The 23747-nt window shown below is 38.2% G+C and overlaps 1 pseudogene across 1 annotated transcript; it reads right to left on the reverse strand.

The window, feature by feature from the left end:
* Positions 1 to 211: 211 nt before the first annotated feature.
* LOC310905786 (tyrosine-protein kinase TXK-like) lies at positions 212 to 22314 on the reverse strand (annotated as a pseudogene). The gene is made up of 8 exons: positions 22184 to 22314; positions 21539 to 21592; positions 13225 to 13312; positions 6509 to 6642; positions 4516 to 4580; positions 2954 to 3052; positions 987 to 1124; positions 212 to 223 (listed from the first exon to the last, which is right to left on the reverse strand). The product of its transcript is annotated as a tyrosine-protein kinase TXK-like (transcript).
* Between the last annotated feature and the right edge of the window lie 1433 nt (positions 22315 to 23747).

Consider the following 23747-nt stretch of genomic DNA (forward strand, 5'->3'; position numbering starts at 1 on the left):
TTTTGTAATAATTCAGAAACTGTAAATTGCATTAATTTTTCTTGATTTTAGCACGCAAAAATTCATAGACAGTGATGTCACTACAAATTTCTGCATGCTAAAATAAAGCTGCAGAAGGTAAATAAAATTTAACTTTTTTTTATATCTATCTTACATTGAGATAGTTTAATTTTCTTTCTTTGCATTAATATGTCCTCTAGTACTAGTCACTTTACTCATTTTCCTGCAATTATATTAAAAAAACCCAAGAAAACATGACAGCCATTTCATGGTGTTATCAATAATGTGCAAAATAGTTCTTTGTTGCTGGTGAGAAACAAGTCCTGGTCTACAGACAGCTGATCAAAATTTAGGTGAAGAGGAACAATAAATCAGGATAATTTTTGGTACAGAAGATGCAGATCTCAAAATAAAGTGAGCCTGATCATCATTTGACTTACAGTTCCTAGAAGACTCATGGATGGGGTAATACATCCTTCTATTGTAAGGGCAGGGTTATTTCAAACAGATTTAGCTGTCTATAAAACTGGAGGTCTATCTCCTCTATGTCTGCTGTTTAAAATCTCTGTACAGGAAAGGAAGTATCTTTTATTCTGTGTCTGCTAAAAAAAAAAGGGCAAATGACCACAGGAGATACCAGAAATGGTCCTGTAGTCATGGAAAAAAATTAGATAGTTTAGCTCAGCACACAATTTTTAAACTGTTAAAATTAGGTGAGAGGCATCTCATCTTGTATTTGTTTATGTTGATAGGTGTTATATTTAAATACATGCATCTGAACAGAAGGGAGCCAACCTGCCTTTGTGCCTCATTTCCTGTATTAACCACGTCCTGAAGGAGATAATATAGAATGTATTACTTACAAGCAATGGCTTTTATTAAAGGATATTTTCATTATGAGCATCAGTTCAGCTATCAGCAGGGACTCCTAGTAACTGCTATTATTTTGTTTGCTCCAGTTTGGATGTGCAGATGTACATACATACCCCATACCAGCAGTTGTCTATTATCTGGCAGGTGATGTTTGAAACCTGCTGTGGTCTGTGAAGTCTGTATCCTTGAGAAACTTTCTGCAATCCTTATGAAGCTCATAGGGCTGCTTTCCCAAAGTGAACATCTCCCACATTAAGACACAAAATGAAAGTCAAGGAATACAAGATAAGTCTTTTTTCACAGAACAAGATATGTATGCAACATAAAAAAGACCAGACTGAGAATATTGTCAAAAAAAAAAAAAAAACACCCAAAAAACTGACAGTGTGATTCTGTACCTGAATATAAAACATCTCCTACTGCACAAGATTAAGTTGAGGTGATAAAGTTAGTTAGAAAATATATTTAATGGGGACAATGTTGGGCTGAATTTTCTGCAAACATCCCCTAACGTGTGTGTGTGTGTGTACACTGAAGAAAGGAAAAACAAAATGACAATTATAGATATCTATGCCTTTATAAAATAAAAAAAAAACCCAACAAACTGATTTTTCTGAGTGGGACATACATTTCCTTGGTATCAGAAAAATTTTCAAATATTTTACAGTGTCAGCTATATATATATCTTTAAAAGCTGGAGTACACAGAAGCAATAGAAACACTGAATAATATATAATCACTAATTCATAATTATAGCCTTGCAAAAAACTAATTTTGCTTGTAACTGAATATATGTGGTAAATATGCTGACCATAAAGTTAAAAAAAAGTGAAATATTTATTTCACAATGATATATAATATTGGCTGTGATTTTTTAAAAAAGAAATTTATGAAATCTTTGATTTCACCCCAGCTTGAAGACTGGAGCATTGTAGTGTCACAGTGACACTAAAATGGTATCCAAATCCCAGCTTTCCTTGATGAGAACATAAAAAACCAGGATTCTTTGTTCTCTGACATCTGCTTTTGGGATATGAATACATCAGTTCTGTTCTTTAGCCCTTTAAAGGCTCATTAGTTAAAAACAATCAAACAAGAACTGACTGATCCCACATTCCCTTTGCTTCCATTGAATCAATGGAGAGTGTTAAAATGAGAAAAATATCTTCTAAGGAAAAATAAAATTTCTCATTGAAGTTAATGCCAATACTGAAGTTAATGAAAGTAAAGCCTGGGGCCAGGATTTAATCAATAGGAGCAAAAAGAAAACGTATCACCACAAAATCCAACTTCTGACTTAATTGTATATATTATAAACAACTTGTGAGGGGCATGCATGAGCTGTTTTTCTGCCAGAGTGGTTAACACTGGGAGACTAGCTGAGGTTAAAGATAAGAAGCAAGCCAACATTCAGAAACACTTTTATCTGCTTTATTCGCTGTGGTTCAGTGCCAAGAACAGTGGGTTTCCAATCTTTCGTCAGTTTGACATCTGCCAAAATTTTCCTTCTGGAGGAGCAGACCTAGATAAGTGGAATTCAAGCCTGTTCACAAAAGGTTTCCTTTCCTTTGACACCTTTTGCAGACTTTTAGAAACACTGAACAGACTCCAGGGATTTGGAAATCACAGCTTGAAACCACTGAAGTAGAAGTTCAAATGTTTGAAATTCCTGGTGGAAAGTGATCTGCAAACAGATACACTTTTCATTGACATACACAGCCCCAGCTCACAGAGACTCTCTTCCACAGCTGGGCAACACTGATTTATGGTCTAGACAGACTAAAGATTCTACTTGATCTCCACTGCCAAAGCTTATCATATTAAATACACACGTAGCAAATGTGGAGTGGACAGAGTTTCTGTTTGCCTGAAAGAAGACTCCTAGGGCTAAAAAGTCCAACTATGATAGGACTTGTTTGCATAAAAATGTTGAACAAGAACACAAACTATAACTGCTTTTTATAGCCCTTCAGTGTGTTGTCTAACATTTCTGCTTAACAAGCTGATGAAATCCAAATGTAATGGAATATATACATGCAAACTCATATGACAACTTCTCTACATACCAAAGGCTCATGACTTGCTGCTGAATTTGGTGTGGTGAAAAACTTCTGGTGCTGAGCACTTCACTGGAAACCTGGTTCTTAGAGAACTTATATGTAGGTTATCCAGAACATACCTAAAAACACAAACCAAATGGTTGTGACTGTATTACAGTGAAATACTATTTACTGCTTCTTCTTTGAACATCATAAAGTTCCTAAAGAAAGGCTAGGCAGAATCTCAGGTTTCCAAAGGATACTTGATAGAGACACTAGCTATAATCTAGAACAGATCATTGCTATCAACTTACTAGGGAAATAATGCAGAATCACAGAAACACCTGTTGTCAGACCAATCTAGCCCAGCTTTCTGCTCAAATAAGGTTACTCCCAACATCAGAGCAGGTCAACCATGGCTCTGTGTTACTAAGTCTCAAATGCCCCTAAAGACAGCCATCTGCCTCAACAGCATGTTTCACTGTTCCACCACCCTTCTGGAGAAACAACTCCTCTTACTATTCAGCTTGAACTTCCTGAATTGCAGCCTGTGGCCAATGTCTGCTGTTACATGACCTGGCACAGATAAGACTTTCCTCCATTAGCTTTGTAACTTTATGTGGCTATAGGCAGCATTTAGCTCCCCTCTTATCCCCCTCCTCTCCAGGCTAAGCAGCTCTCCCCCTCAGTCTCTTCTCAGAGGACATGGTCCATAGACTGCTCATCATCTCCAACTTCTCTTCATTGAGGCCACTGATTAAGATGCTTGGTCTCCAAACCAGGTGCAAACCTTGTACTCAAAGAAAGTGTTATTTCTTTACAAACATGACTAGTGAGATATAGCTGGTTTCTGAGCTGCTTTACCGGCTAGCTTGCTCTCTGACCACCATAGGATGAAGATTTGGTGGGTCTGAACCCCAGGCTGGAGTGTGATCAGCAGCGTGGAAGAAAGAGTGGACTCTTACATGGGTCTCATCAGGCTTTACTCCTCCCAGAGAGCTGCCCATGTACAGGAGCGAGCTCTGGGCTTCGGTTTTCCCCTTAAAAACTTGGGGGGTGTCCCCGAGGAGGGGAGAACCCAGAACCAATAGCAGGGGAGAGAGGATGTGACCCAGAACAGGGAAACTTAACAAAACAATGAAGAAAGGTGTTGCCCCAGCACCTTGCTGAATCCCAGGGCTTTTCCCCCAGAATCTTCCAGATCTTACAAGGTGATTGACAGGGTCTCATGAGGGAGAGACCACCGGGGGGTTTGGGGATGGGGGTGTAGGGATAAACCATTACAAACAAATAATAAAAATATACAGGATTTTAGAAAACCCAAAATGCACACCGCAACAGTGAGATCTCTCAGATGTGATTTGCCTTTAAGCCTTAACTTTTTGAGACAGCTGTGTGACTCTATTTTTTATTCTTATTCCATAATAACTTATGGAATAATTTATTATATGGAACTCATTAATGGAAAGAAAACACAGAGGGCTGTATCAGACCCTTTGTCTTAACTTTCCTGACAGCCAGCTGCAGCTGATCAATGCCAGTAAACTGCATATACACCAACATCAGAGCTTCTAATTGTCAGTCTCCCAATTCTTCCACCTACCTTGTCATCCCAAGGTCAGACACTTTCACAGTAAGTTTGGCGTCAATCAAACAATTCCTAGCAGCCTTTAGTGGAGAAATGGAAAGAGATGAGTGGAAAGAACACAAAGAGGACTAGGTAACATCAGGTGTTTGCTAATAATTTCTGTCCTCTAGCATTTCAGTGAATAATGACATCTTTGATTGAGACAATTAAATTTGAAACTGTTGCTCTCTTGTTTCACTTTTTAACTATTGAATGAAAAGCATTCTGTACCATTTTCCCAGCTTAAAAAAAAAAAAAAAGGAAATTGAAGGATGGGAAACAGAGGTGAGAAACTCACATTCATCTAGAAAAACAGCAACAGAGCAAGAAACTAAACCCTGTCTTTTAAAAGACTTCATACTCCAGGTCCTTTTCAGCACTCTCAGAATTTAACAAGGCATCAAAAAGTGAAAAGCATTGATTGGATTATTTGCAATACACTACAAACAGAGTGAAAGGCAATTTAAACAGCTTGATTTATGAAAAGTTCAATAGAAGCCTTTTTCTGCAAACCATCACTTGAGAACCTTTATCTAGGGCTGTATTCTCTGTGTGCATACTCATTAACTTCTGTGATACTGTTTGCATCTACAGATTTCAATCTGAAATCAAGCTCAGGTTTTGTTTCTGCTTTCCCATAGTGCACAGCCAGTTTTCAGGAAACCGACTTTATACTTACAGCTTGAATTCTGCTACTAAAGTTGTCTGATACTCCTGATTTTGGAATCAGTTTGTGAAAACTGGTGAAGTATGGACTTAAAAACTTTATTTACACATAAAGACAATTCTTTGAAAGCATCAATAATACAACTAAAATGCTACCTGAGGGGATTGCACTCCTATTGAAAAATGAAGCGAGTCTGGAACATAAATTGTCAAAAATCTTCCAGCACATTTTTGTCTAAAGTTACTACTGAAGCATAATGCACCAGAAATTTGGTTGTGTTCACTATTGTTAAGTCAATAAAATAACAGCTTATTTTCCCAGTGAAGGACAGCATTTTTGAAAGAAAAGTTTTGCATAAACTTTAGGTACAAGTCCTTGAAAGGACTGATCCCCTCATCAAAAGCAACTTGAAATATTTCCGTGCAAACTGGCAGATAAATGTGGGGGGTTCCCACCATTAAGGCCACACTTTTGTGCTGCTAAATCCTGTTTCAGGTTTTGGCTATAAGACTGCAATTTCATCAATACTGAGTCTTCTTTTGATTGTCATCAATACCAAGTTTCAAAGTAATAAGCAGAAGGAAGCTGAATCCTTTTTGAAATGGAGTATTTGAAGTCTGAGATGGGATTGTATCCAGTTTCAACAATTTCTTTCAGTACATTTTACTGATATTTGAAGAACAAAACTTAGAGAGATGTAAAATAATTATTATTTTTTTTTAATTTTGGGAAACTTAATCATCCCAAACATTTTGTGTTGTACAGTGTATGCTCAGAATTGGATTCCATCTATTTATTGACTGAATACTTTTCTAATGTCTGTTTGGTCAGTCATGGGAAGGGACCCTTCCTACCCTTTACCTTTCTGGAAGTATGTTGGATGTCTGTGCTGTGAAGTGGCACATTAATTCCTGAGCCCACAAAGGCAGGCAGCACAGAGTGCAGTCCTGCAGAACTGGCAGCTCCACTCTGAAGCAGAGTACCTTAGAATGTAGGATATCCTGGGCTGGAAGGGCCTCACAGGGATGATGGTGGACAATGCTGGTTACATGTGACCCTAGTGCTTCCTCCAGAGCTGCCCTGTGCTGAGCCAGCTGGGGGTGTGTGCTCAGCAGACCACAATGCTGTCTGGGGTGAGTGCCAGCAAAGGCACAGCAGCTGTGTCTGATCCCGAGGGGTAGAACTGTCCCATGTTAGGTGACACCTCTGCCTTCCCAGCACCACTTCTCCTGTGGGATTCCTTGCAAAATCTCCCTGCCTGAACTGACAGCTCTCCAGAAATAGCACCAAAAACATCCTAACATGCTTCAGGAAAGCTAAGTTGTGGTGGTGGTAGTGTGTAAGTTTGGGAATGGATTCAAAGAAATAATTTTCAGCAAGGTAGTACTTCTTCTCAGGGGTTTGTACACATGTAATGCTTAACTGCTCCTTTTTTACTAATTAAAAGCATCACCAAATGCAGTACCTGTCAGAACCTCACAAAGTGCCTTCCAGCCCTTGTGTTAGTAGATTAGTTAGTTGTTGCAGGAGTGGCAATGCTCCAGCTGACCAAATAACAAAATATGTAGTAGATGTCCCCAGGAAAAGTCTTACATTTGTCTCAGCTTGCTTTTTCCTCCTTAGCACTTGGGATATGCAGTGAAGGCTCCCAGCCATTGGAGGTTCCTGCAGCATGCTCTAATGAAATCTGATGGTTAGTACTTGTCTCCCAACAGTTACAACTGGAGCAAAAGACTTTCACATTCTGCTCTTGGAATGGATATCTAATTTTTAACACCTTCCCTTCCTCCTCTTCCTTTTCCCCTTCCCTTTTCCCTTCCCCTTCTTCTTCCCATTCCCATTCTCATTCCCATTCCCATTCCCATTCCCATTCCCATTCCCTTCCTTCTCTCTCACTCTTGAGACTCCTCTATTCCCATAGATTATGTGCCCACTGCATGCCATTGTTTAGATGAGACAGTTCTGGACTCCTGTTTTCCACTTCAGGGAGCCACTGTCATGTTCAAATTCAAAGAATGAGTATCGCCTGAATGTGCCTTGGGTTAATTTTTAATATATATAATTTTTTATATATTTATATTTATTTAATTATTTAATTTATAATTACTTTAATTTAATTTAATTTAATTTATTTAATTTATATTATTTAATTTAATAATTATTTATTTATTATTTAATATATTGATTTTTTTTATATATATATAAAACTTACAAGAAAAAAAGAAGCAACGAGGTTGGGATTAATTTCAGTGAACTTTAGGCTTTTACAGCATTATGTCCAGAAAGAAGGAGACATGAATCATCTGAACTCCTTAAAGGACTACATTAGGACATGATGAATTATGCCTGAGAAATATCTCTGTCCATTAAAGAGAGGGTATAGGAAAGTGGTTGTGATATTCTGCTATAAATATTTACAATTAGATGAGTTGTACCCCAGCCCAGACGTGAAGCAAGTTTTCTGCAATTTTATTTTGTTGCACAGACACAGAATTATAAGTGGGGAGATGAAGAGTTATTAACCTCATGTCTCCTCCAGAGGCTATACAGTTTATAAGACCCAAACACTGATACATACAAGAGCCCTATCCACCACAGTTAGTCTCTTTACAGTGATTAATGTATCTTACATTACATTAGTAATCTTACATTAATTATCTTACATTTACATTAGGTTAATGCATTTTCTATTCTCCAAGTATTTCTGAAATATTGAATAAGTACAAAGATTCTCGTTGTATTCTGTATTTGCACTATTTTTAGTCTTTATGTGGTACTCCAATCCTAACTTTTGCTATCCAGCTTTATTCCTGTTAATGATTTGCCATATTAGGCTGGAAATTCTGGTTTTTAGAGTTCGTTTAACACCTCCACCTCTATATTGCAGGGAGGAAAGAAGAAAACCGAGAAGTTCATTACTGTGAAGTTTGAAGGAAATTTCCTGTCCCCTAAAGTTAAATAGAGCCAGTGGCATCCAGCCTCTTTGAGAATTGGGACATAGCTGCCTTTCCCAATCTTTTGGCCACACTTGAATTTCATTCTCAACCTCTTGTGCAGGTCTAAGGAAAAGAACAGTGAGCCAAGGCTCCCAAAGGATTGTGTTCCATCAAAGTTCTCAGTGGCTGAGTACCATCAAGACTGAGTGGGAGCAAGTAGCAAGCCACAAGAGGAAAACATGTTTACACAGCATATCCTGGAGGAAAGCATGGGTGAGCTTGTGTCACTCCCAGAAAGGTCCATAGAGGAGTATTTCTGCAGTCATCTCCTTGTGCACCTGGCCAGTCCTGTGGTGTGCCCATCCTTGCTCCTAGTCAGCTGCAGCCAGCCAACACTCAGTGAGCACAGGGCTGAGTTTGCCCAGGGCTGTGCTCTTGTCTGGGTAAGCTCTTTCACTCCACATCTGTATGTTGTAAAACTGTCTCAGAGGATTCCTCTAGACTGACCTGCAGAAAAAGCCACACTCTGGGAGCAAAAAACACAGGTTCTAGTGGTGAAAACAAAAAAACCTAGAGCTTGAGGGGAAATGCACTCAGTGTGGCTTTGTCCCAAGCCTATTTTACAGATACAAAATTTGTTCATTTATGTAGAAGAGGCATTTTTTGAACTATGTCAAAAAAGAGGCCTTTTTTGAAATAGTAAAAAAAATTTTGCTTATTAATGCCAAGTCAGCACAAGAATTTCTAACACTTTATAATACTACAGCTATTTGAAGAGCATCAGCATCCTCTAGCTACACAGTAGAGCAAAGACGACACAGAAACTGTTGCATGGTTGTTCATACAGAAGCAATAAAAGATATAAAGGACCTTCTGACAGAGCAGCTGTTCAGACAGGGCATGGAGATACTACCCTCATACCAACTACAAAGAGAAATATTTGGCTTTTTGTTCACAGACTGATTTTTGAATAAAATGCAGCAGACATGCAAAAAAATGCCAGACGTAAATATTTTCAAAACTGCTTTTAAAAGTCAGAGGGTAGATCTGGGACTTGTTCTGCATGTATGATTATTTACCATGAGATTACAGGGAAGCCAATAGTTTCCATCTGCTTCCCCTCATCAGCTACTCTCCTTGCCCTGAATATTTGGGCCAATTCTGTGGCATTGACTTTTTAGGGTAACTCCTTAGAGAAGGATCCTTCTGCCCTAAAATTCTGCCTGGAGCTCTATCAGAAGCAGTTTGCTGTCTCCTGCAGACCATGATGCTGCTGTCTGCCTTAAACCTGGGAGGTACATAGTTCTCCTCTAACCTTAATATTATTATGTAACCCGCTGGTTACATCATATTTAAGTAAACTCAATAAACTGAGAGTTGCCAAATGGGAGAAACAATCCAAATATGCTCAGTCAGATCAGTTCAGGGAGCACCAATGAAAGTCTTTTTAATAGCAGTTCCCTTTCGTGAAGCATCACTCTAGTGTACAAGACTCATTTACCCAAGTGGCTTTTTCTTTCCCTGAAAACAAATACCTTCATGCCTTCAGAAATCTGTGGGCAGTGATGTTCCCAATGATAATATCTATATTTATTGTCATTATTATGACAGCCATACCTACATATCACTGCTGTAGGTAAAGTGGGCATGTAAAATGGAAATGCAAGCTCTGCCCGAAGAATCTTCTGATTCTTATGAAGATGGGTTCTATAAATTCTCACATCCTTAGCAATAGTCTGCTCTTCTGACAATGCCAGTTCACTGACACTGGAGTTTCCCCTGCAATGAAAAAACAATACGTTGAAATTGTGGAAAAGCTTGTGGCCTTTCAGTACTTAAAATGAGTTATCAGAAAGATGGAGACAGACTTTGTACTAAGTCCTGTAGTAATGAGGCAAGGAGTAATGGTTTTAAATTGAATGGGGGTAAATTTAGACTGGACATAAGGAAAGTATTTTTCATGAGAAGGGTGGTGAGATGCTGGAACTGTTTGCCCAGAGAAGTTGTGAATGCCAGATCTCTTGAATTGTTTGAAGTCATGTTAGATGGGGCTTTGAGCAATCTGATCTAGTGAAAATTATCCCTTTCCATGGGAGGGACTAGATGATCTTTGAAGGTGCCTTCAAACACAAGCCATTATAAGATTCGATGACTCTATGAAAAATTCCTCCCTTGGGTTAAAAGTAATGCAACATATACATTGTTTGAGTAGTTATGCCATGGTCTAAGGTGCATATTTGAAAACATTAACACATGTAATTATCTGAATGTTTTTGTCACTTGGTGAACACTAAACAGCTTTATTCCTCCACTCTGCAGTAAGTTACAAAGCCAAATATTCTCAGTGCCCTAACAGGGAATGGCACTACATATCCCTTGAGTGACCTTAGAGGGAGATTGCATCTACCTTTTCAAACATTACAGGGAAGCTTTCCAAAATTGCACAATCCTAGACTTTCCAAACAAATGTCCTTAGCATGACAGATGACAGGAGTTCATGTGACAGAAAAAGAGGCCTCTAAAATAATATCTTCTACAGAAATATTAGAGATTGTTTTTTATTATTTCTTTTAGGATAATAGAAGAGTAGAGATTTTTCAAGGAAATCTCTGAATTTTTTCCACTATGGTTTATTGTGAGAAAATCACTTCTGTTTCATTTAAATAGTTTGGCATACATCTAATGCTTAAAACGTCATGTCATCTTACTAAAAAGGGAAAGATGGATCTGATCTGGACTCTCTTTATCCTGCACTGGACTACTCACATACATACATACAAAAGCACAGGAGTGCTAGCAAGGCAGATTTAATGTTGAAATAAGAGTACAAAGATTGAAATCCCAGCATCATTGAAATCAGTGACAAAACCTTACTGATTTAAATGAAACCAGGATGGGTTTTATTAATGCACGAGTCAAGAAGATAAAATATCCAATTCTAAGCATTTCAGGAAATTTTATGCTTAATACTCAGAAGATTATTTAAAAAGAAAAATATTCCAGAAATGTTGCCTAATCTTTACTAGACTGGTATGGAAAACACTTAAACAGTAGATGGCTGCATATTGATTACCCTTGGCTTATCATCATTCCAAGGCAGCTTTCTCAAGTAAGTACTTGGTACAAATCCTCATTCCCACAAGATAAGCAGTTCCTGATTTAGGTATTGTACGTGACCGCATCTTAAATTGGTCACTTAAAACAGGAAAAGGAATTAATCAGAGAGCCACTTTTTAGAACACCACTAACAGAAATGCTCATGGTTAAAACATTTCTGCTTTTACCTACCGTGCATAAAAATACAGAAGCAATTTTTTTTTTTAGAAAATTGCACTCAGTGAAGAACTCTTTTTGCTAGTCATTGAAGTGGTTTCTTGCTCTGTGGTTGGTTTCAGCAAGTGGGAACTGGAGCAGCTGTTCAAGGATGTCCTTGTGTGCCATCTCAGGTGCTGTGATGTACACCAGTGACTAATGGCTGCCTGAAAACTACCCAAGGCTGAACACAGTGTCAGCAGGGAGGCTCAGCTCTCTTCCCTGCACAATGCCAGATGAAACTGAGAAGCTAAGTGAATATGGCCAGCTGAGCCACTCAGCCATGATGGGTCTGTGTTATAGGGGCTGACAGGCATCTGTAGATTTAAGGTGGTGGACTGGATGTGGTGCCCATCAGAAAAATAAATGGGGGGAATAAATGGTATATTTGGATATGGGTGGGCACAGAGAGAAGGGTTCCTTTAACACAGATCTCAGTAGCACAAGAAAACTAACAGTTCATAAAAACAGGTGAAACAGGTAGCTCCTGATATTTGTTCTTACTATATTCAAAAAATTGAGAGCTGTCTTCTTTTTGTTCAAGCAGAATTTAAAGATTTTTTAATGGTGTATATGCAACTTATTCAATGAACATTGCAAAAGTCTCAGTTTCTTGACCCAAAAGAAAAAAACCTATAAATGTCCTGCCTTTCTCTGGATGTCTCTCTGCTCCTTCATCTATCTTAGAGCCCTCTAATCAGGCTCCATAAGCAAAGCTGCCTGTATCACATATTTTTACATAAACATAAATGAAGGTGTTTAGGAGCATATCTCAGATTACCAATTTATCATTTTCTTTGAGTTGGTGGGGTGATGTGCTGCTTTGTTCATCCACAACTGTATGCAATCTTGTGAGTTACCTCAAGTTAACTGGCTTTTTTTGTTGGTTTAAATTATAAACCTAATCAGGGAATTATGAGTAGATCAAGTAATTTCAGTGTGTTCCAAAGCAATTTCAGCATCTCCTAGCTCAAAAATTCTTCCCTTCCACATTTCTATCAAGCATACAAAATTAAAATCAGCTAGTATCCATCATGAGACACACCAGGAACCTTATCTCTTTTAGGCAACTCCTGTTTGTTGTACTGCCTTGGTCTCCAGTGAACTCCTGGAACTCTTTCTCATTTTACAACTTAGAAAATGTGCTCTTTTCTGCCCCGATGGATATTAATGAAAAATATCTTATTTTGATTTGCTGAAGGGAATTTCTTCATTTATGAGCCTCTAAAAGAATAATAAACCCTGTGCAGGGTAGGGATGCCCTGCCTTTAGGGAAAAGTATTGCTGAAGCTGAGTAGAGACTGAAGTGACCCAGGATTTGTGCCTCAGCAGTTCTCACTGGTTTCCCATGCTGTCTGTGCTACTGCAATTGTAATGGTGCTGATCTAAAATGGTTTTGCACACACACGCAAGACAACATTTGTTAGGAGAGGTTTTATCTTAATTATTCATGTAAATTAAATAGTTGGAAAAAATGTATAACTTCTGTGCCCTTCTTCAGGCACATATTAAAAAAAAGGCCACTGGATACTATCTTATCTATTACAGTAGGCAGTGACTGCTGTAAATTTTATTCAACCTGCCAGCCAAGGGTGGTAATGAAAATGGAGTTGTACAGAAGACAACCAGGCTTGTACAGTAATGTTTAAATCTACTGAGGTAATTCTAACACAGATCCTGAAAGGTGCCAAGACTGTCTGCAGTCTTGTCTTTGAGGATATGTGGAAGACTTTGGTCATGGAACAAAAGCATTCTGCAGGGCATATGTACCCTTCCAAATCCCTTACTTTCCACCAGTCACAATGATTTTCTTGTGATACACAGTATTTATTGCTTCTGACAAGCTGGATAGCTGAATTTCCATTGTGTTAATGGCTGCATTGAGCCACAGCCATATTCAGGGCTGACTTGTCTGGTGGCAGCCCCTGGGGCAGTACAGGCTTCTGCACTTCTGATTTTGAAGACAGGGGAAATAAATGATAAGGTGATACAGCACAAGCTAAAAGAACAATTAACACATGACATGTACATGATCATTTTTATCTTCAATATATATAATGAATAATCAAATTAATCCAAACTCAGAAGATGGGCAGAGGCATGCAGTTTTTTCCTTTATCCAGTTAGAATGTGTGAGAAAAACCCAATGGGTGAGGACCCCAGATACTGTTTTCCAGATGTGAGAGACAGGTGAGGACAGAACCAAGTTCTGTGATAATGACAGCAGAAGCAATTAACTCTGGGTGGAGACTGACACTGCTGTAATAGGAAGACCTTGTTACCAGAATTATGGAATAGACCTGACATGTCACAATCCTGCCACCTCTCTGACCTGTTGCAGTTCTTGCACTCCAGACATCACTTGAGCAAGTTTTGCTTTACTCTGACTGTGGTGGGGTACTGTTGTATCAAAAGACACCATAAAAGTACTTCATAATAACTTTGTTTGTTTTGTTGATTTTTTTTACAGCTTTTGATCAATAGCAATGTTATCATCAAGCACAGTAAGCATTAATCAACTGTTTATTACCAATCACTGAAAGCAAAAAGCTATGCTAATTCTAAGTCACTTTTTTCCCTTTACATGATTTTTGATGTTTCTCTGCCAAGCATGTTAGATATAAGGAATGTGACTCCTTAGTGCCTAACTTTGCCTGGGCAGACCTGAATGTAATTAGTATGTGACTATGGGATTCATTTTATGAGATTTTGACCCATGTCTTCATATGAAATATGTCATCCTACAGAAATGTCTACCTCTCATCTGGGATTGTTGAGGATGTCTGCGAGAATGACTTTGATGAGAAGCCTGGCATTAAAGTTAGGTGACATCAATCAAATCGTGGGCAAAAGCCTATCTAAAATGAAGGCACTGAAATGCATTTAGAAATCAGGGAAATGTCAGACATCAGAATTCTTTAATTAAAAGCAGAGAAAACTACACTTGAAACACTGACAGCTAAGGATGAAAGAAAATAAGAACGACTCAGGAGAAAAGGCTGCGAATGCCACCTATTTATTTATTTATCACTAAAAAGCACTGTAAAGCATTGTCAGGAAATAATGCCAAGTGTCCTTCAGCAGGCTGTGATTCCTTTAAATCAAGTCCAAGTGATCATGGCATTGTATGTATGCTCGTTTTCTTATTTATTGACTTTTCTTAATTGAAACAAGAAGAAAACACAGAACTGGGTTGAATCCACTGAGCCAGAAGGCACACATAATCTCTTCTGCAAACAACAAATCTCAATCTCATCTCCAATGAGATACTCATTCTTTACAGAGGTATCACTCATGGCAGAGGCATCTTGACTAGAAGTAGATCTTTTTGTCAGTGAGTAATGCTATTTGATGGTTCCTGTTGGTCATATCTGACTTTGGTGGAAAGGACCTTATAGCTGAAGGCCTGAGTTAGGCAGGACTCAAATCTTAGACTGCCTTTGTGGCTTTGTGGAATAGTGATAGAACCAGAGTTGCCCACAGTTGTCAGAAAGATGGGAAAAAACATAGTGCAGGGATTAAACTGTTGTCTCTTTAGAGCACCTAAAACCTCAAGTGACATTAAATTAATATTTAGTAATCATATTTATCAGCTGATGTGCACCTCTGATATTAGGCCTTTGTAATTTTTGAAGAGTTTTGAAGATTTAATTTCTCCTTCATTTTCCTGTGGGTTTTTTTTTTTTGACCTGATCAGAGTGTCATCCTCTGATGGAACTTTCATTTTTTTGTGTGAGCAGAAGAAACTAGAAAGCATTGGGAAAAGTAAATGGTGTATATAATTATAATAGAAATGAATTTTTCTTTGTCCAACCTGCCAGGGAAAAGAACCAGTCCAAGATGAGCACGTCTGTGTTTCACTGCTGGATGTATATTTAACTGTTGCAATATTCTGGACAGACTTAATCTGTAATCTGGTAGAGATTAATGTGCTGATTTATGTCCATATATACAGCTTTCCATGTCCAAAATTGGCTGAAAGCTCCAGAGCATTTCCTGATTAACTGAGTGGATCTTATTATTTCCTTTATGCTTGCAGTGGTACTATTGTGGTTTTCATAATGATGACTGTGCCACTGCCATCTACAGAGAGCCACAGGTGACAGTCTGAGAGTCAGCTCTGATGTGCATATGGGGAATGATTATTATCTGCAGAACTGCGTTCCTATTATACCTCTGGAAGCATGTGCTGGATCATTTCATCTTCCATAAGGCTTGTCCAAACCATAACATTGAGAAGATATGTGTGTTCACCCAGTGAACTTCCCTCTGCTCTGCTGCAGTGCTGGTTTGACCTGCAGGAACCATTGTCCATTGCAAAGACAGTGGATGCCAGGCACCAGCAGAGGTGAAAGTCTTTCTCAGGCAGGAAGCTCCTGGTTCCTGTGGTTGTCAAAGCACAGAGGAAGTGCCCTCTGGCTCCCATGAAGGGACCTTTTGTTCTCAACATTATTTGTAATGGCATCACTCTTCAGGCACCAGCTCCTCTGTGGGAGATGAGAGGTATAGCGCTGAACTGACAAAAGAAATAGAGGCATCAAAGGTGCAGGATGTGAGCTTGCAAAAGTAATGCCTTGTACCAAAGTAACACCTCAGGTCAGCTGGGAAGAAAGCAAAGGAGACAGGCTTGCAGAGGCTGCAGAGGTGAGGGACATGAACTGAGAGGTAGGCAGAAAGAAGGCTGGGGGGATGGTGACGCCTCTGAAGATCAAACTGAAGAGATGAAAGGGCAAAGTAAAAATGTGCTGAGAGCTTATAGAAGCAGCTCTGTGTCTAAATATAGACTGTTCCTCACTATGAGAAGTTAGTATTGGCCTTCTTAACCTGATTATATCATATGGCTTTGGAAAATGTAGTCAATTTGCTCCACCCAGGTGTGGTAATTATGATAGCTTCATTTACTGAAACTGTTTTAGAAGTATCCAGAAAAATGTCATGTGCCTGCTTTTTAAATTTCACTTTCAAAATATCTTCTCTGAACTCAAGAAGATAGTATAAATAATCATAAAGAATTAGCAGAATCCAGAATGTTCAGCAGCAGATTGGCATGACTGATGATCTCTCCAGACAGACAAAGCATCTCATTATGGAACCCAGGCATAACAGACCACGATATTCAAAACAAGTTATGCTGCTACATGTTCACAATGCTATTGCTTTCAAATCTACGAGAAAAAAAATGCCAAAAGCTTCTTTGTTCATAGCTTCTCTCGAAGGCTTTGTTATTATTTCTTCTCAGAGCTCTGTTACAGCTCTTGTGGTTTTATCTTCTGTCTCTTGACAATCTATGTATCTCTTAAAGCCCTGACTGTTCATATCAACTGTATAAATAAAAATTCCAGCTCTCTTCTTTTCTTTATGTTACTTTTTGATTAACAGAGAGTATCTGGGAAATAGACCCATATCTAAATATACAGAAAAGATGACAAATTTTAAAAAGTGCAGGAAATATAGATTTCAAAATACCATGATTTGAAACATCAAATTTAAATTTGATGTTAAATTTGTTGGAGGCTTTGTAACAATGTATGAATACGCAGTCAGAATGTCCTACTACTGTTAGTCCTTTTGTTCAAGAGATAAAGCATCATAACTTAAGACACTTTGGTCTTTTCTTTTGTTATTGTTACCTCCTTCCCACCTACAACTGTCAATAATTAATTTGGGCAGTAAAACTAAGGTCAAAGGTATCACTATTGCTTTAGCATTTGTTCAGAAGGAGGAGATAGATGAAATAAACAGAGAAGAAAATCTTCAGATTTACCTCTCTTAACTCTGTCAGCTCTTGACCTCGATCAAGCAGCTGCTGTGCTGGAGGGCTCAGGTTGAATTGAGCAGAACTTTTTGGCATCCTGGTGTCCTGTTTGTCTCTGGCTCTGTGAAATCCTACCTTTCTCAGACAGACAGCACGGTCCAGTGGGTGCTGCTGGGACACCACACTCTTGGGTTTCTGACTGATATCAAGTCTGAGGAAAGGCAAGAGCATGTAAAGATCCCAATTCATTAACTTAGAGGCTGCGTCTGTAAAGTTGGGCTAAACAGACATTCCTAAGAAGGCATGTGTACTCCTGACCCAAGGCCAGAGGAGCACAGCTTGGGACTTTCCTCAGAGAAATGCAGTTTGGCACCATTCCTCCCCCTGCAGGGCAGGTATAGCTCTTCACAGGCCAAGCACAAGGTTTGCCCTGCACTGCTTTCACTGAGCAGGGTGGTGGAGAGGAGAGTTTGGGATCTCTAGGAATGGGGACTCCCTACATTCTAGAGAGCTAATTTTGATGGTATTCCCTGATCCCTCTGGAAATAAGCCTTTTACTTAATAGACATTGCTGCAATGACAGTATTTCTACCAGCATTGGCCTTCTTGGCCAGCTGGGCACACAGTGGCTCATATTCAGCTGGCTTTAATTTTGTTGAAGTTTTTTTCATTGATTCTTTTAGTCTGTGAATCAGTGATTAAGAAATACTGCTTTCAATTACCCAGTGGTCACAAGCTCAAGGCAGTTTCCAGCCATCCCTACAGAGACAGTCTCCCTGTGTTCCACACATCCCTGTTTGCAGCACCAGGAACTTATTAAGGAACAAATTTAGAGTAGATACAGCACATTATCATGCATACATTTTTATCTGACATAACTGAAATATTCAATATGCAAAAAATTCTCTTTTTAGTTCTCTTGGTAAGCCATCCATGACGGGTATGGGGTATTTTCTTGTTTTTGCAGCTGACTGGGGGTTTCATGGCCTTGTTTGCTGCTGTAACAAGTGATTTTGAATCTCTTCAAACTACTATTCCAAATCAATTGACAACTCTGTAAGTTATTAAGTATTCCATAATGATGAAACCTGTGGTAATAGTAGATAAGCTGGTATCATTAATTTCAATATTCAAAATTGATACAGGAAGTCTCACAATCATACATCAAGTTCCCAGCTGCTGACATCTACATTTTTGGATTAACTTATAATTTTTGGGTTCATACTTTTTTATTTTTGACTGTAAATGCTTAAGATCAATCAATCTACCAGTGTCCTACAATTTCAAATAATCAAGCTTTAGAAGTTTGGAGGCTAAAGCCCAAATATTCATAAACTATTCTCTCTACCAAACATGGTCTTTCACTGTTAAGCATGTACAAAGACGTGAAAGAATTCCCTTCTGAAAATGTGGCACCTAGGGTGGTACTGTTGTACAAATGTTCCTCTCTAGGTCTATACAGATAAAAACTAAAATCCTGAAAAACTGCAACTAAATTGTACAGAAAATATGTCAGAAAAGCATGTTAAAATAAATTATTCAAATGAAATTACATTGTTTGGAAACAAATATATTAATATAAGAGTTTAGCTTCTAAAACCATATTGTTTTATACTCACCCATACACTCTCTTTTGCTCAATTTCTATTGCTCCTACCTGTCCAGCTCATGTGGCATCATGAATAGAAGGGTCTTACAGCCAATGAATTTAACTAGAGATAGTAAGAATAAAGACAAAACTCATTTCTTCTGGTTTATTTGGTACGTAAAAATGTCACTAACTTTTTGATCAAACACAGCAGATATAATTCAGTGTTTTATTTCCCCTGGTTCTAAAAGCTACATTTTATAGCAGCTATGATGTTAAAAAAAGCTTAGCACACACATAAAAAGATATAAATTTAAATAATACAAATATGTACTGTCTTAGCCAAAGTGTCCTAAAGAAGAGTTGATGAAAAAATGGATGGCATCAAATATTTCTGGATATTCCAATTATCTGGACTACACCTTATTGTCTAACTGCAAACTCTTTCCATTTCAGTTTTTCCACATTCATCCTCCAGCTTCTGGGTCATGTTACACTAGGCCAGATCAAACACTCATCAAGTCCAGAAATCTGTCACTGGCAGCATCCAGTAACAGATACTGAGGAAAAATATCTGCTCCAGGCAGCTGTACAGTATCAGAGAATCCTGATCCAAAGGTGGTGCTGTTACACCTAATACCCCTTGAGAGGTATATTTCTACTCTGAATTCATTGTTACCTTTTCAAGCAAATAACGAGAATCTGTATTCCTACAGCTTAGCTACAACTAACAATATGAACAATCAGCTTGTTTGGCCTGTTTTCAGCCTATCTTCCTTCAATGCCTACCTGATAATTACTAACATCTGCTTTGCTTTTTAGGTCACGTTTAGTACTGGGCTGTGTCTGTGTGTGTCTGTGTTAGGTCAGGGTTTAATTTCCCTTGTGTACATTGCTTTTCAGTCATCTGCACAGAGTTTCAAATGCCACTTTACTGCTTTTGTATGTTAGCCCAAAGAGCTCTTGTTAAATGTTTACTCCCACTGGAGAGCACACACCCATTGATCAATGTGCTTCCTGTCTCCTCATGCAGTGGAGCCCTGTGAGCTTTTCTCTTTGACATGTTATCCATCCAATCTATTAGTCATTGTCAAGCCTCTCCTTTGACATCCGTTCAGCTCTCAACATCTTTCTTCAATTATAGTCACCAGAGCTGGACACAATATTGTCTCGGTGATCACAGCAGTGAGTGCTTTTTACTCAGTATGTGCCTGCTTCCATGTCCAAGGAGGCCACAGCATCACAGTAGGAATTTATGTTCAGCTATCCTTCAGGATCCTAAGATCTCCTTCAGAAACACTGTTTTCCCAGTCTCCCATCCTGAAACTACAGCATACACTTTTCCCCACTTTACTGAATTATGCACTCCTGACATAAATACACTAATTTAACATAAATATGTCGTTTGGTGTAACAACATTGCAGGAGGGAGAAGGAAAAAGGAAGATTTGAATACACCTAGGATCAGCCACACAGTTAAATGTTAAATATCTGTCATGGGCCTTCCCTTGGGCAATGCAATTATTGCAGGGTCATGAATTAATGCATTATTCAGTAATCTGTTACTCTATGTAGCAGCCTGCTGCTTGTGGTGGGGCAGTCTGTCACTGGCACTCCAGCAAGGAATCTGTTGCCACTTCCACATCTGCTTGTCCCACTGCCCACAGAATTGGGATTGATGGAGTCTCCAGCAGGAACCTGAGTTGGGCATCTGAAACTGACGAAAGGCATCAAATTTGAAGTTACTCTTTTCTTGTGACATTTAGTTTTTGAACAAATATGCTTTGTGCAGCTGCATCTTCTGATACAAGGCACAGCCTTGGATTTTCTGAATGTGGCACATATGAATGGGTCATCAGGAAGTCAGGGCAGGCAGATCTTGCTCTTGGCATTAAGGCCAGAAAAGAGCAATGGAATAATTAAAATAAGAATTCTATCTGCTCAATTCTGCTTTAAAATAAATGATAATCACACAGATATATTCCAGATAAAATCAAAGCAAGTATCTGATAAAGTTGTGAACATGAAAGAAACAAGACTTGATCTAAATTCCATGACAGTCAAAATATTTCAGGCAAGTTGTATCTTCACTAATAGGGACTGGTTCTTTCTTTGCTGTAAAAAACTTGGAATCACAGAATTTTTAGGTTGGAAAAGAACTTTAAAACCATTGTGTCCAACCATAAAGTATCAGTATCAGGAGTACTTAGCAATATCAGGTTAGGACAGGGACACAAACTGTAACTTTAGGATAACTGGCATATTTCACAAGAAATATAAATAAAACAAATTTCATGGCTAACCTGAAAAGAATGTTGTCTTGCAGAAGGCATTGTTTCCTCAATATTCACTATCTTAACAAATTGGATTTTCTCAATCCTAACTGATCCCCTGTCACTTCCTTCTCCCTAAGAGAGACAAAATCACAGCAGATTGTGAACTAATGTTAAAATATATTAAGTATTACAGTTGGAAGATTTTGCATAATTTTGTGCTTCAAGATGTGCAATTCATGTCTTCAGGTTTGTCAAATTTTAAGAGAAAGGTAGTAAGAAATCTCCTTGATGCCCTACCTGCATCTAATATATGGATCAAATTCCTTTCTAAGTCAGTTACAAGACTCAGCCCTACACCTGAGAAAGCATCTGGTTCAGCTGCAGGAGTGAGGGCAGAAGGGGGAATAGGAGGAAAACAAGGAGGAATTAAGGGGAAAACACCTTAAGTGCAAGCCAGGAACCTACCTGTGGCATTCGTAATTTTGGCAAAGTAATGGAGTTTGTGCTCAATGACCTTCCCTGCAGTTATGTAATAGGATGTAACTCACAGCAGGCGTTCAAATTTATGAAAAAGAGCAAAAAAATTAAAATAAGTTGTCTGGAACATATATTCCCAATGGGAGATCTTTTGAGTGAAAAGCCATCCTTTTGTGATATACAGTCATTCCTCAGGAAGCAAGGACAGTTCAACCATCTGCTTTGTGCAGCTGAGGGATGAGATTCTGCACTAATTATGCCTCATACAGGTAAATTCTGAAGCCAGTTATTTACATCAGTTGAGAGCAAAGCCTCAACAAGGAAAAGATCCCTATTCAAGGCAGTGTGTAAACATATGTCAATGTTAATTACTTCCTTAAGTCTTCCTTGGAAGGACACAAAGAGATGCTCAATTGTGAGCACAACTGTAGGGGTTGTTTTGAATATAAACGCTCTTAAGCCTGTGGATTAGTGTTTCCCTGAAATGAAACTGGGATTTGATACCCTATAATTCAACTCAAAACAAAGTATACCTGTTCTAACACATAATATCTAATCAAGTTTCAAAAGAGAAAATGAGAGTGGAACTGGAAAATCTTAAAATAGTTTATTTTAAAAATATATTTCATATGCTTTTGTCATATTCAGAATCAGAAGTGTTTGATTTTGTCAGAACAAAGGACTTTTTCTTGTAATTGATTGGTGGTATTTTACTTCTGTTGTGACTTCTTTAAAAGTTCTTCTAGAATTGTTTTCTTCTCCATTATATTTTCCTAAAATAACATCACAATTACTTTTGTTATCATTATTAATTAACACTATTTATTGCTATTATTTTATTACCACATAAAACTATAACTATAGAAACTGTAATAATGAACATATAATAATTTTCTTCTATATGTTTTATATGTGGGCAAAGGAGTAACAGCCACCCCACCTCAGGAAATTTCTCAGGCATTACAGGGCAGGTACTTGCCCTGACTGACTGCAGGAGTAAATGGTATGAAATTAGAAGTTATTTCATCATAGCTTAGAGAAGCTATCATTGCAATTAAAACATCAGGTCTGCTAGAAAATATTAAAGCCTTGTTATTACCACTGAAGTTCATGGGGCTCTCAGAGGTGCAGGAGGCCAGGAAAAAGAGTGGGGGAGATGGAACTTCAGGTACTTTATTTTAAAGCAGTACTTGCAGGTCCTTTTCCTGTGTGATTTTTAAAAAACTTCTTAAACTACTGTGCTTGAATTAATCAGATCAATTGCTTGAACTGCCTGGGCTGATGACATTGTGTATGTGAGACCAGGTCCCTAATCCACATCAGTCTGACACTGTGACCACTGAGAGCCCAGACAGAACCAGCTGAAGCCACATGGAATGACTATAACCTACACTTAGTGGGGCTTAGAAAATAGGCCAAGTACTTCCATTACTACTTGTGGAAACACTAGCAAAACAATCTCTGGGTTTGGCAAAGCTGTGCTAAGAAATGATAGAGACAAAAGGATTTATCATAATATGTAATTTCATTTAAATATTAGAACCTTATGTTCTTTAAACTGTACCTTGCAACACTTACTTGTTAATAAATAGTGTTAAAATGGAGGGAGAGATGTTAAATATATCAAATACAAGTTATGAAATAGTAAAATCCTAAAAGATTTATTAAATATATTTATATAATAAAATTATAAATACAGTTAAATATAATTGTCAAAATTTTGTTTTCTTGTCAAAAGTCACATGCTCTTCATCCTAAGGTAATTAACTGAAAAAAAAAAAAATTCTGTTCATTTTAGGTACTTGGTGTTTGTGGCTATGCCCTTGCACAGTGAATGACATGCTGGATCACCCTGTGATGTAGAACCATGGCCTCTGCCTCTGTGTCTGTGGGCCTGTAGCAAGCACATGACCCAGTTCTAAGGGTGCAAGAGGTTAAAAGAAACACCTTAAAGACTCAAAATAGCCAATACATCCCTTGTTTCTCTGAAACAGAATACAGAGTATTCAGCCTTTGAAGGAACACGTATAAACCACTTCATTACTGCAGTGCTCTGGGTGAAGTTAAAAAAAATGTTACCCAGATTTTGACTTCTCATTACAATTCAAGAAAGAAAACAATTTCAACCTCTAAAAAGAAAATCTTGACAGCAAAACTAAACTATTTTCTGTCCAGATCCACTGCACAATGGTCTTCT

Source organism: Zosterops lateralis, assembly GCF_965231275.1.
Source record: "Zosterops lateralis genome assembly, chromosome: 2".
NCBI lineage: Eukaryota > Metazoa > Chordata > Aves > Passeriformes > Zosteropidae > Zosterops > Zosterops lateralis.